This window comes from Pantherophis guttatus, chromosome 4 (genome assembly GCF_059756535.1).
Source record: "Pantherophis guttatus breed Tessera chromosome 4, ASM5975653v1, whole genome shotgun sequence".
NCBI lineage: Eukaryota > Metazoa > Chordata > Lepidosauria > Squamata > Colubridae > Pantherophis > Pantherophis guttatus.
The window spans coordinates 89,490,690-89,505,700 of NC_142066.1; the positions used below are offsets into that span (position 1 = coordinate 89,490,690).

A 15,011-nucleotide genomic window follows, 5' to 3' on the forward strand; every position below is an offset into this window, starting at 1 on the left:
GAGCTCTCGGTAGCACCCCATCTCCAGTCTAACAAGTTATGTGACTAATGTGGCAGGGGCTCCACCTATTAATGTCCCATCAACCTGTTCAAAATGGATGGAGCATGCTAGTGGTCTTGTGCCTATCCCTAGACGTTGGACTATGGGGAGGCTGATCAGGCATCTGTACAGCCAATGTCTATGATGGCTTATACCTCCCTTTGGGCTCCGATTTCCGGGTTTTGATAGTGAAGGGGGGGGATGGCTTTACTTACTATCGGATCATCCTCGCTGCTGCTCTCTTTGGCAGAACCCGGAAGGGTTTCTCTGGCTGGAGTTTCCTCATTCCCAGTTGGAAGGAGAGGAACCTCAACAGCCTGTTTGGCAATTCTTCCCTTGTCCGGTGACTTCGCGGGGTTCTTTTCCCCCGGAGTGCTTAGGGGGTCTGGACCTGAGGGACTGGGGCAGGGGCCAGGCACTCTGTTGCCCTGTGCCCATGCTGACTGCATCAGTAACACTTGATCATCCCAGATGGTGTGGGTTGCAACGCGTCAATTAGCTTGACCAGAGTTCAGTGGCCTAGAGTTCTTTTTGCTGGTTTCTCAGCAGTTGGCTTCTGATGGGAGTGGATTTCTGGATCCAAGACCACTGCTATGTTGTACCAGGCTTGTATATGCTCCAGAACCCACCTGATCTGCAGCTTGTCTGAGGTCCAGGTTAAGGGCCTCTTTGAAGTGATAGATGAGAAGGCATTCAGGCCAGTCTCTCAGTTTTCCAGCCAGCCTCTGGAATTGCCACACTAATTCTTTGGAGGGCTGGCTCTGCTTGTTCTGATGCTTTGATCTGGACTCAGCTTCTTTCTGGTGGGCTGTGTCCTCAAACTGGCCTTGGAGTAGTTGGACAAGCTCATCTGCATCTTCTAGCTCTGGGGCTCCTTCATCATGTAGTTCATCTATCCATTCTGCTGCCTCTCCTTCATTCATGCCATCTGCAATTGCTGAAATCATGTCCAGATCAGTCTGATATTAGTCCCCATAGTGATCAATGTGGGACAAGACCTGATTGAGGAAGTCGGACAGCTTCTCTGGGGTCCCGTTGAATATTGCTCTAAACCATGGAGGTGGAACAGCTGGTGAGGTCGGTTGTGGGGCCGGGGCTGGCTGTGGGGCCAGGGCCAACAGCAGGGCTGGGGCCTGCGGCAGAGCCAGGACTAGAGTTCATTGGTATTGAACTCACTCCTGGCCAGGGTTGAAGGCCCAGTCAGGAGGAATCTGGTTGGCGGGAGGCAGTCTGACGGCTGGCGGCTGAGGGGAGGTGTTGGGCCTAGGCATTCTCAGTTGTGGTCCTTTATAGTGCCAGACTGGATTGCCCCAATGGATCTTGCTGCTGCACTGTTCCTACTGCAACAGGAGCTGTCATCCCAATAGACCGGGCTTGATGAGGAAGCTAGGGTGTAATCTGCTTCGTGCTGAGTGGAATGAGGCTGATGCCCTGCTGGGTGCCACTGCAGTCCCTTGGCCCAGAAAAGTGAACATGGGCTGAGTCAGAATCCAGCCGGGTGGGCTGGTACTAGGAGTTTGCGCGATGCTGCTCATGCTGAGCTGGCCAAACCATTCCAATAGTCCTGCCAACGACTGGCTCCACATCAGTGGTAGGAAGCCCCACTCTCTGGAGTCACTGAGATCAGCTGGTTCTAGTGCTCTTCACTTGAGGGACTGGGTCTGCTCCATTCTGCTCACCCCCATCTGCTGTTCCCCCAGCATCACCCTAGTCATCTCCCACAGCTTCACCCCATAGACAGAGATCCAGCTGAGCAGCTTGCCAGGGCACTGGCTCTTTGGGCTGGGTGCCTTGTCAGTGTTCCGCTTTGGCGGCCTCCACTGCCTTCACCACAGATTCAGATGGGGAATAGAGGGTCTCGACGTGGACCATCGAACCAACCCTGGGGTTCCCTCTGTGGTTGCCATTTTCTCCTCCATCTTCCCTGAGTCTTGATGCCGCTTAGTATCAGGTTGGTGCTTGGGGCTCAGGACCCTGGACAGCACCTTGGAGATTGGGGAGCTGGGTGATGTTTTAATGCAGATTTGGGTTAATGTCAGGGTTCCAAGTAACACCCCCAATGAAAGAAGACTCCAAGGCCAGAAATTTTTCAAAGTTCCATTTTATTAGAGATGCCATGTTGGCACATCTGGGAAAACCCAAATCTGAAAGCTTCCAGGTTTTCCCCACCCAAAAGAAAGTCCAAGTCCCTTCCTGCTGCACCATGTCCATCACATGGTCCAATCAATGCACCGTCCCAACCGGAGATGCCTCCCAGTCATGCCACACCAGGTGCAGGCTGGATGTCCTTGATTCTCAGAGAAAAGAATGTTATTATGGCTAGATATCCCTGCAACTCCATGCAATCCCCCCTCCCAATTTCCCACAGCTCTAAATGTGGCAGCCCTGAAGATCCAAAGAAAAAGATGGCCTCCAGGGCTGACAGTAGGTCTTATAGGATCTGTCTATAATTTTCATGTACATTAAATTTGCTTACATAGATGTGTTTTAATGTATCAGTACAAAACTAGTTTGTTTTAAGAAGCCTTTGAAAACACTGGCTGTAGTATTTCTGAAACTTAGTCAAACACAGTTGAATTCTCTTTCTTTATTATGCTTGGAAAAATTAGATTTATTATTTTTAAGTTCCATTGGATACAGCAAGATACCAATTTTTGATAATAGATGACTTTTAAGACATTTTTATTTTTCGTGTATTTTGTGCATGTTGTCAGGAAAAATAATTCTCATTGGCTAAACCAAAAAGCAGAAGAAACTACTTTGAAAGCATACTTTTGGAAGAAAATTGTCATTGTTGTGCATGTGTCACACAAAGATGAAATCATAGATTTTTGTAAGGCTTTTGATACAGTAGTACATGATAAGCTGCTGTTGAAATTAAACTCTTATGGCATTTCCGGACTTTTGCACAAGTGCATTGCCGCTTTCCTGTCTAATAGACTGCAGAAAATCAAAATAGGAAAGTCGCTGTCTAATCCTGCCTCAGTAACAGTGGTGTTCCACAAGGCAGCATTTTAGGTCCCAGACTTTTATTGCTCTATATCAATGACTTATGTGATCAATTTAAAAGCAATTGTGTCCTGTTTGCCGATGACATAAAATTATTTAATACTACAGATAATTCTGTTGTTTTACAAAGTGATTTTTTTTTTTGCAAAAAGTTTTTTTTATTTTTTTTAACCAAACATACCAATTACATCTTCTCGGAACAGAGCTTTGATCTAGTCATCAATTTGTACAATTTTTTGTCATCTTTAACAAAATTTTATATATTCTCTTTTGCCATAACACTTATTTCTCAATCTTAAATCACATATTCAACTAATGCCATCTTAAAAAAAAGTTTACTCTTATTTACTTAATCAAAACAAATACCCTTCTATTAACCCACCTAAAATCTTAAATCAGTTAATAACTCATAGTACATTTATCAAATTTAAATCTTATCTCTAATCTTAAAAATATAGCAATTTAACATTTAACATTTAGACATAGTTCTTAATTAAAATAATGCTATTTAAATTTTCTTTTCTTTTTTTGCTTAAGTAAAAAATGTTCAAATTATTACAATTGTTAGACATATTTAAACAATATCTCAATTATTATAGCTATCAATTTTCTCAAACAATACCTTCCAATATCTTAATAAAAATTGATTCATTATTTCCATTTATATATTTTCTTTTTATATAATCTAATTTTACCTTTTCTTTTATCCTTCCACTGTTAATCCCAGTATAATCAACTTTATTTTTTTTTCACCGATAATCCCAGTGTAATCTCTAGGAATCTTCTTTTATTATTCTACTATTAATCCCAACATAATCAACTTTTACTTTTGTAAATATATTATTCAAACATATTCAAATTATTGCAATTGTTATAGGTATTTAAATAATATCCCAATTATTATAGCCATCAACTTTCTCAAATAATACCTTCTAACATCTTAATAAAAAATTAATTCATTATATTTATTGCTATATTTTCTTTTTTCTTTAATATAGTCTATTTTCCATATATTTTAGTTTCAATCCATATTTCATTTCTAAATATCTGTAACATATTTCTTCTCACATTTGTTGATCTCAATATAGTCATTTTATAAATCCAAATCCTGGACTTTTTTATTTCCCTTAATATTTTCCAACCTTTTATTTTTTTATCATTCACTGTTAATCCCAATATAATCATCATTATATTAGTATTAATCTCAATATAATCATCTTTTATGTTATTGTTAATCTCAATATAATCTCTAGAGACCTCCTTTTTATTATTACTGTTCACATATTCAGTTATTTATTCATATTTAATCATAATATCTTTATCTTCTTTATTTTCCACTTCTGTGTCTTATTTCTCCATCTTCATTTTCTTGTCCACTTGTGTATACTCCATTTCAACTTTTATGTCCTCAAATTTTTGTCCTCTGTGTGACTTTATAGTCATTCCTCTTATTTCCATTCTCCAAGTCAAATAAATCAATTTGTTCCTTCTCTGATTCCTATGTCCTTTTTCTTTTTAGTTAATATTATTCCTATTATAAGAGTTCCATTGTATTCCCTTCTTTTTATTTTTTTATTCCTCCAAAATCAAACCGCTTGTAGACAAGAAAATCCTCCTCCACAAATTCTCACGGGTGTTATCTGTGAAGTTCACCATTTTCCAAAACAAAAAACCAAGTTGCAATGTTCCTTTTTGCTCCAGATGCTGTCTCTCTGCAATCTACAATTCCAATTGCTTAACAAGTATCCATTTTGTTTCAATCACATCACGATCTTACTTAGCTTCTTTTTTCCTTTTTCAGTTTAAAAATATCAAGTCATATTTAAAGTCCAGTCCAAATTTAAGTAGCTCTGCTCACTTCTTTTTCCCTTTTTTCCCCCTTTTATTTATACATCACTTTTCTTTTTAAAGCTCGTTATTCATTCTTTTTGTTTTTCTTGCAATTTAAAAAAGAAAGGGGGAGGGGAAAGGGTCTCTTTATTTCCTTCCAATCCTTTGACCATATCTAATTGTTTAAAATTCCCAAATAGTTTGTTCAGAAATCAATTTTCTATTGGGTTTTTATCTCTTTAAAGTTACATTTCAAAATCTTCTTTGCCCCCATGCTCCTATTAGCTATTAGCTCATTAGGGGTCTTATAATTGTAAGATGTTTCTCTTGTTGTTATTTCAAGCCTGGGTTGGCTGTCACTCACCTGGCTTCAAAAAGACTCCATTCCATTCCTCTCCTCTCTCCAGCTCTATACTTAGTCTGGTTATCCCACCTTCGTGACAGCCGCCATGGCTGCCGTCCCCCGCTGCCGACTCACAGAGAGTTCCCTCTGACCTCCAAGGAACTTGCCTGTTCCTCTTGGTTGTCTGAGGTGCCTCTCTTTCTTCCCCATCCCTACAGGACGGTTCTGGTCTGAAGACCCATCAGCAGCAGTTTGTCAGCCGGGGTTTTCACAGATTTCATCGGAGCCCGCTAATTCCCCAACTGTCCCACCGCAACGCCAAACTGGAAGTTCCTTTACAAAGTGATCTTGACTATGTGTCTGAATGGTCATCATTTGGCAACTTCAAATTTTGATTAATAAAAGCTCTGTCTTGCATATTGTAAATGTAATCAGAATGTCAAGAATAAGCTAAGTGATATTGATCTAGCAGACGACCCTCACTTTGTCAAGGACCTAGGTGTACTTATTTCTGATGATCTATGTTCCAAAGTTCATTGTAACAGCATTGCTAAAAAAGCCTTGAGTTGTAAATTTAATTTTGCAAAGCTTTTTTCCTGGAAAATCATATTACTAATTAGATCTTATTAAACGTATGCAAGACCAATCTTAGAGTATTGCTCAACTGTTTGGAATCTCTACCATATATCTGACATCAATTTAATCGAGCGGGTTCAGAAGTATTTCACGAGAAAGGTTTTGCACTCTTCTGTACACAGTTACTAGGCTCGAAATTCTCGGTTTGGATAACTTAGAACTGTGTCACTTGTGGTGGGACCTAGGTATTGCATACAAAATTATACATAGTAATGCTTTACCTGTAAAGGACTTTTTTTTGTTTTAATCACAATAATATGCATGCATATTATTGTGATTTCTGTAATAGAGTTGTCAAAGTCTGGAATGCTGTACCTGATCCGGTTGTCTCAGCTACAAATTTTCATAGTTTCAGTCACAAATTGACTTCCGTGGAACTTACTTCATACTTAAGTGGTCAGTAGAAGGGGCATGCATAAGTGCAGTAATGTGCCTATCATCCCTGTCATTGTATTTTTCTTTTATTCTTGTTCTCATTTTCATTTGGCAAATTCTAGTAAATAAATAAATGTTCTTCACAATTGCAGAATTGTATAAAATACATTAGAGATGTGGCTTTTAATTTTTATCTGCATATAAAATGGACAGGTCCAGCTGAAGTTATAGTGTTTATTCATAATTTATGTTTGGACTCATAGGAACATAGGATTAAACTAATACATTAGCCATCAAAGGCAATATTATTCCCCTAACTCTTGAGAAAAAGTTAACAGTGATCTCAAGCCACCAAGAAGAATCCAGTGCTTTAATTAAACATATGAGTTCCAAGGAGTTAAAGTTGTGCAAGCCTTATAGAATTTTACAGGTAAGATTGCAACTAATTAAAATTGTATATTTAGAATTTCTCTGAACCATCATTTCAATTAGTTTTAATTCATTTATTATGGAATTCTTAGCAAACATCTCAGCCACAGTAATGTGCTTGTTCTTAATAGCTTTTATCACCAAAATGGCTTATTGTCACAAAGAAATATGATGAATAATAAATATGATGAATAAATAAAACAGTGTTTTGCACACAGGTGTCAAATTCGTGGTGTCAAGTTGCCATAATGTGATGTTTCACAATGTATTTTTCCCTTCATGGAGTTGGGGTGGGTGTGGCCTGCACGTGACGCATCCAGCCTGTGGGCCATCAGTTTGACAACCCTGGATAGCACATGAACTGAACACTTATGTTTAGAAAGCAGTAGTTTCCATCTTCATACCCTTTGCAAACATCAAAGAAATTTAAAAGAGGGCTGCAAAGTTGGGTAGCCTGGTTCAGCTCAGTCTATTTAAAGCGGATCGTCTCCTCTACTGTATGCAGCAGCTATTTGGGTTCCATAATAAAAGTAGTATTTGAGTGTAAGACATGTTTAACTGTTCTCTCCATTGTTTATCTTCAGATCTGCATAACTTCAGAAAAGGAACATGACGGGTTTATCAAAGTATGCAGTGGGAAAAAAAAGGGCTTTGTCCCAGTAGACGTCTTAGAAAACATCTGAAATTTGCCCACACAGCAACTGCAGTACAGTAGCAAAGCTTTGCCAGGAAGACCTGTCTGCTTCATTTTGCACTGTGTCTACCCAAACAAGCTGTCATGGAGATGGCTAGGGGAATCAGAGACAACCACAAAGACCAACTGCTATCAAGCATTTAGTTGCTTTGAAGCAACAAACAGTGATCAATAACAAAATGTAAATGTATTATTAGAGAAAGAACCAAATAAAGGTGGTATGAATCTTAGGGGAGGGGTGGGCTGCTTTTTTAGACTAGTAAAAAATTAAACTTGATGGTGGGTTTTGTTTTCTTTTGTTTCATTTTTTTTCCTGAGCAAAGCTACTTCCCGTGTTTCTCTGAAAATAGGACCCTATACATACATATATATTATACTTATTATATAAGTATAAGTATATAAGTATAATTGTTATATGTGTGTTTGTGTGTGTGTGTGTGTGTGTGTGTATAATGATTCCATACATATTTTGTGGACAGTATATTGACTAGGCCAAGTATTTTTTAAACAATGCTAACAATAATAGTACAAATAAGTATGTATAATCCTAATCTGCCAACTTCAACAATATTATACTCTCTTCATAATCCTTTATCATTTTCCCATTAATCATCTAAACATAGGTAACATTTCTCTACACTATGTATTTGTTATCTCCTACTAAATTACTATTATTTAATATTTTAAGATTACTCATTATTCCACCATAACTTCAATTTTCCAAATGTGTAGGATTATTACTAATGCCAAATATTAACAATATTTAATCAATCCCGGGAGTGTATCTCAAAATCCCCACAATTTCCAATCCTTAATATTTTAAATTCACAATATATTTTTAACACACTATTAATATTAATAATACAATTAAATTACCAAATCCTACATTTCCATCTACTAATCTTAACTTATTTTTAGTTTTAATAAGTTATATTATCTATTAATATATATACTACTATTTTTTCTATTTGTATTTTTCCATTTTATTAATATATTCTCTCATTATCCATCATCTCTTAACCTCTTTAAAATTCCATCATTTATTGACTTTTTAGTAAGCCTTTTATCTCTCTCTCTTGGAATCTTGTAGCTTTCTGCTGTATTATTTGAACACCTATCAGCAAGACTTCTCTTTTTTTTAAAGAGATTTTTCTTTTTTCTCTAAATCTTTCCTTTTTTTGAAGATATTTTTTTCTTTTCTCTCTGTTCTATTATAAGCTTTAAAGGAGTTATTCAATTGATTTCTACTTATTAATCCTTTCTCTTCTTTATTTTTAGCTTCTTGCATCTCATTTTGATTTTCTCATTCCACTACTTCTTCTAATTTTTCATCTATTACTTGAGTATTGCGTTCCTCTTTTTACCCCAATTGTTGAGTGAAATGTTCTACATTCATTTCTGTGTCTTTAAACAATCCCCTTGTCTTCTTATTGTTCTTTATAGATTCATGCACACTTTGTAGCATAAAAATATTTCTTCATATGCCTCTATTATCCTCTGTAAATCTATTTTATAACAAATTAATAAAAAATACTCAGTGTATTTCTATAGTTCCAATGTCTCAATATTTAAAAACTCCTGCTTAATAAAATTTCATCAATCCCATAATTATCCAAAACCCCTAAATTTATTATCTTTAAAATTCTTTAATAATTTACAGTCTTATAGTTTTCCAGTTATATATCTTCCCAATTGTCCAAATTTTAAAGTCTTATTTAACTTTCCTTCTTTTCTCTTTTCTTCTGTCACCTTTCTTCTTTTGTCTTATAGAATGGTCTGTTGAATAACATTAATAGTCCAAATCCAAGTTAATCCACTAGATTCCTCCAATCTTTCAGATCCATAATCCACTAGCTAATTTTAATAAAGTTTCGTTATTTGCAGTTTAGCTCCTTTTAAAAATCTTCAGAAGGAAAAAAAACTCATTAAATATTCTCAAATTATCCAAGTCGTCTTCTAACAGTAAAGTCAAGGTTAGGCCATCTTCCAGATGTTATTACTTCTATTCTATGCATTAGACTTTGTGTGTATTGAGTTGACTTTCATTGAGTATAGTGTAGCTATAGTGCTGTAGTACTTCTCTTCTTCCAGTAGATGGCTCTTTTATTCCCAAATCCAACGTTAAACAGTCTGTCAAAAACAGCTGATTATCCAATAAATCCAGGGGGTTCAAAAATACAAATAAACAAGACAATTTCTCCAGAAAATCACCTTTCGAATTGTTTAAGCTTTTTTCAAGCTTTCTGTGTTTTAAATTCCCTTGGGCTTCTTTTGCCTCTTGATTTTCAGGGTTTTTTTCTCCATGTATTTAGTCATCACTTTCTTAGGCTTGAGAGTTATCTTTTAAGATTTTTGTACTTAAATCAGGTCTTAGAGTAAAAGTTGGTAATTATCTCACCCAGTTCTTATGCTCTGCCCATGAACCGCTCCAGCACAAATCTTGTGGTCCCAGTTGTCCCAGCTTGTGACTGCCAAAAATGGCTATTGCCCCTGCTGTTATTTGGGAAAGCTTGCTTCAGACCTAATGAGGAAATTGTGAATTCCTCATGGTCCAGCGAAGCACCTCTCCTTCCTTCACCACTCCTACAAGGCAGCTATGACCCTGTAGGGTCTCCCGACAGTGGTTACTGGCTGTATTTCATGAGCCCCCTTGGAGCCCGCTATTTTCCAGCCATCCTGGCTGCAATGTCAATTGGAAGTCCTATAATATATATATAACTTCATATGTGTGTGTGTGTGTGTGTGTTTTCTGAGGATTTCGCGGGTGTTTGTATGTGGGTCTTTGGTTATTTGGGTTTTCTCCCACATAAAATTGGAAGTGTCTTGGTAACGTTTCGACGAAGTCTCATTTGTCATCTTCAGGCTGGTGTTTTCAGCTTCATGCTTCTAGGAACAATGTGAGATCTCAGCTGTTTCTTCCTTTTAACTGCTAGTGGGGCTGGGAACTGATTGGGTGGGAACTTGGCTGTGTTCTGATTGGGTGGAGGTGTGTTCTGATTGGTTGGAGGTTTGGCTGTGCTCGTGTTAGTCTGAGTTGCAGGGGGATTTGAGCTGGTGAGCTGCATTGCTGTTGTTTGGCTTTGCGTTCGTGGTCATGCCACATTTTCATAATGGGTGTCAGTTTGCTTCATGTATGGATTGGAGTTATTTAAAGTGGCTAATGATGCAGCTGTGGTCTGGCTTCTGGTTTGTGGTCGTGCCTCATTGGTTAGGGTTTGCTTTTTGCGTGGATGTGTTGTGGTGACATCCTGTGTGATTTTCATGAGTGTGGGTCTGGTGTCATTCTTTGTGTTAAGGACTCGTTTGTCAATAAGGGCGGGTTTTCAAATGGCTGGTAGGCAGGAGATATCATCTCGTTTATTCATGCTGTGTGGGCGTTTTTCTATCTCGATGGCTTCTCTGATTATTCTGTTGTTAAAGTATTCAGTTTTGGCGATAGTTATTGACTTTTTAAAGTCAATATCATGTCCTGTGGCTTTAAGGTGTTGGACCAGGAAAGAAGTTGGTTCCTCTTTTCTGACTGAGTTCTTGTGTTCTTCAATGCATGCACTTATTCTTCTGTTGGTTTGTCCGATGTATGTGGTGGGGCAGGCAGTGCATGGGATTTCATATACTCCTTGATTTTCTAACTCAATTTTGTCTTTGGGGTTTCTTAGGATGGTGGATATTTTTTGGTTTGTACAGAATGCTGTCTTGATGTTGTGTTTGTGGAGGATCTTGCTGATTCTGTCTATGGTGCCTTTTATGTATGGGAGGAGGGCTTTGCCATTTTCTTGTTCTCTGTCTTGGGTTTTAGTGGGAGTTTCTTTTTGGATTAGGTTGGTAATCTTATTTTTTTGGAATCCATTGGATGTTAGTACATTAGTGTGTAGTTCGGTTTTTAGGTGTTGTTCGTCAGCTAAGCGTTTTGCTCTGGAGATGAGTGTCTTGGCTACGGAATTGATCTGTGCTGGGTGGTGGTGTGAGAGTGCATGCAGATAGCGGTTTGTGTGTGTTTTCTTCTGGTAGATGGTGTGTCCTAGGGAGCCATTGGATTTCTTGTAGACTAAGACATCCAGGAAGGGAAGTTGGTTGTTAGCTTCTGTTTCCATGGTGAACTGTATTTTGGGGTGTAGGCTGTTGAGGTGTGTGAGGAAGTTGTCCAGTTTTTCCATCCCATGTGGCCAGATTATGAAGGTGTCGTCTACGTATCTGAGCCAGAGTTTGGGTTTGTGATCAGATTTTTCTAGAGCTTGAGTTTCAAAGTGTTCTAGTGGAAAAAACCACTAGATCCAAAATAAAAGCCTCCCCCATCAGCGAAGAGATCCAGCAAAGAATCATTCCCAGAGAGAAATCATCCAGATGCCCTAAACTCTATGGTCTCCCCAAGATACACAAAGAAGGAACCCCACTTAGACCCATAGTTAGCTCCTTAGGCTCACCTCTACAAAACCTAACCAAATTTCTCGCCAAACAACTACAGCCCTATGCAGAATCCATCACCTCACACGTAAAAAACTCATTCCAGTTCATAGAGATCATAAAGAAACAAAACTTACAGCCCAGTGACCTACTCGTGAGCTTCGATGTCATATCCCTCTTCACCCAAGTGCCAATCAAAGAAGCCTTGACAGCTATCCAAAACAAATATAACACCCCCAAGCACATCCTAGATCTGACCAACCACTGCCTATCCAACAAATACTTCATCTATAACGGACAAAAATACAAACAAATAGAAAGAGCACCCATGGGATCACCCCTCTCACCTGTCATTGCAAACCTCTACATGGAACCTCTACATGTATTTTAGTATGCAACGACTAGATAATATTATATAATCATTTGTACATGCTATTGTTTATTTCAATGCAATATATTGTCATTCTGCCCTATTTAACTGCTTCTCTTAGTTCAATTTCTCCTTCATTCCTGCCTTATAGGATAAATATTAATATCAGTTTCAATTTACAATGGCTTTTAATTATTGTCATTTATTTTGATACTAAGCAATAAAGTGATTTTTAAAAGACTCTTGGCAGGGTGGGTTCTAAATTTTTTTACTACTGGTTCTGTGGGCATGGCTTAGTTTGTGGGTGTGGCTTCCTGGTCATATGACTCAGCGGGCATGACTTCTTGGTCATGTGACTCAGCAGGCATGGCTTCCTGGTCATGTGACTCGGCAGGCATGACTTCCTGGTCATGTGACTCGGCGAGCATGAGTTCTTTGCCCTAATGAATGACCTACAAAAAGAAGTTATACAAAAAGGTAGTTTATTATTTTGTGCACTTACTTATTTACATAAGAATAAAATAAGTACACAATAAAAGAGCTACACAAGTACTTACAGAACGATGAAAACGTTGTATTCAATGTATTCAACGGCGAGACTTCCTTGCTCTAATGAATGACCTGCACAAAGAAGAGATCTGTGAAGTTTTTAATTGCATGCACTTATACCTTACATAAGAATGACACACTCGCACAAGTACTTACAGAAGACCAATGACAATTGTCTGTCTTCAATGTCACTGACTACGGTCTGTGCCCTAATGAATGACAAGTATTTACAGAAGAAGGATGACTTTGTTGTCTGTCTTCAAATTCACACACTTTCTTGCTCTGATGAATGACCTGCACAAAGAAGGGATAAGAAAGAAAGTTTTTAATTGCATGCACTTACACCTTACATAAGAGTAACACACTGAAAGAGCTACATACAAGTACTTACTTGTGTTACTGGTCTTTAGCTTTAAGATGTTTCCGCAATGTTTTTTCATTGGCAGTGGCAGCCTCCTCAGTTTTTTTGCTCTTTATTCTTGGATCATCAGCTGTGCGATGTTGTGATCTTAGCCATTTTCTGACGGAAGGAATAGGGTCCCATTGTGCTGCAGGTAGGCCAATTACACTAATTGTCATCAGATTACTTATATTGGGAATAGTTAGGTGAGTTCTTTCTTCTGAATATATGAGGTTCATTTTTGAAAAACCCCTTTCCGCCTCTGCTGAACTCACAGCAATTGTTCTGACAATATCTTTATCTTTTTTAATACTGTCAGGAATTGCATAGTTCTTTGAATCTTTTAATACATTTTCTACGAAATCTCTGTAATCGTTCATATTAATTTCATAATTAAAAATTTCACCAAATACAAGCAATTGTTCTTCAGCTTCTGGCCATGGAACGACTACATCTTCAATATTCCAGTAATTTGGCTTCAAAAAAGTGAGAAATTGTAATTTATTTGAGTCTTGCAATTGGCTACCTGTTTTTAGATGTTCACAATCCATCAATCTTTTCCTCAAATTTGTTATTATACTTTCCAAAAGTTTTTCCCGAGGAAGTCCGACAAATCGATGATTTTGAACAAATTTTATATTTTTGAAGGCTTCTGAAGTAATCATTCCATCAACCCTTTTTTCATATGGACCCTTTCCCCATCTAAGCATTTCAAATGCTTTAATTGATTTCAGCACAAATTTTTCAGCCTTTATGATATCCGTATTTCTTTTTTGTAGTGCATTTGATAGAAGAGAAATCTTGTTCAGAATATCAATCATCAAGGTCAAATCAATAAAAAAAAAATTATATTTTCAAGATGGACAGCCATACTTGGGTATCTTACATTTCCATGAAAAAACTGATGTAGCACTGGATAAGCACGCCACACAGCTATGGTTGACCTTAAACCATGGGCAGCCCATCTTGGTCCCAAAACTCTTCCAATTTTTACAATTTCAAGTCCAAGTTGTTGTGATATATTGAACAGTTTTGCTTGGCTCTTACAGGATTTGTGGAAAGTGGTGTGTATCTTGTCTAGAAATATCTTGAAATGGTTCAGTTGCTTGATGTCCTTTATGGAGTCATCTAGAACCAGTTGGAGGCGATGGTTCAAGCAGTGCCATATTATGATGTTTGGGAACTCTTTCGCTTGTCTAGTGCTCACTCCAGATTTTCTCCCAAGCATAATGCTGGTACCATCAGAGCAAAATGCTATTAAATGTTTTTGCAGATATTCCTTGGTAAACCCAACTTTATGTAAACTTCCCATCACTGAAGAACATACCGTCTCTGCATCTTGTTTTTCCAATTCCACAAGCTCAACAAAAACTGTTGCTGGGTTATCTGAATCCTCAACTTTTACAAAAACTATCACAACTGGTTTGAATGATAGCGTTGAGGCTTCATCAATTATCAAACATATTTTTAGATTCTGCCCAATAATACTACTAAACATTTCAGTTTTAATTTCATTTGCAATGAAAGCAACTATTTTCACTGCACTTCTCCGTGAATGCAATCCTACTCCCAGATCTACTCCAACTGTAGTTAGAAATTCTACCTCCCCTTCTATGTCTGAAAATGGTTTACATCATTGTGCCAGACCGTAAACTGTAAGAAAAACTGTACAAGTAGTAGATAAATGTTTATCAGTTGACCTATCTACTGATTTTGTGATCATATCCAGGTCCCGTTGTTGGAAGTTGTCTCTGCAAATGGTGTGAGATTTTGATGTAAAATGTTCTTTCATTTTTTTCCCTAAGAGATGCTTGCTGTACCTCTTTACTTGTCCCTGATGCCTCAATCTTGAAGTGTTTCCATTCTTTGGAAATATGAATGCCTTTCTCGAATGCGAAATCATGTTATGCACAGTACTCAACGCTAACTTTTGGTG

General features: G+C 37.8%; 1 pseudogene across 1 annotated transcript; it reads right to left on the reverse strand.

The window, feature by feature from the left end:
- Nucleotides 1–11,838: 11,838 nt before the first annotated feature.
- LOC148114222 (E3 SUMO-protein ligase KIAA1586 pseudogene) lies at nucleotides 11,839–14,387 on the reverse strand (annotated as a pseudogene). The gene has a single exon (XR_015733927.1). The product of XR_015733927.1 is annotated as an E3 SUMO-protein ligase KIAA1586 pseudogene (transcript).
- Nucleotides 14,388–15,011: the final 624 nt, after the last annotated feature.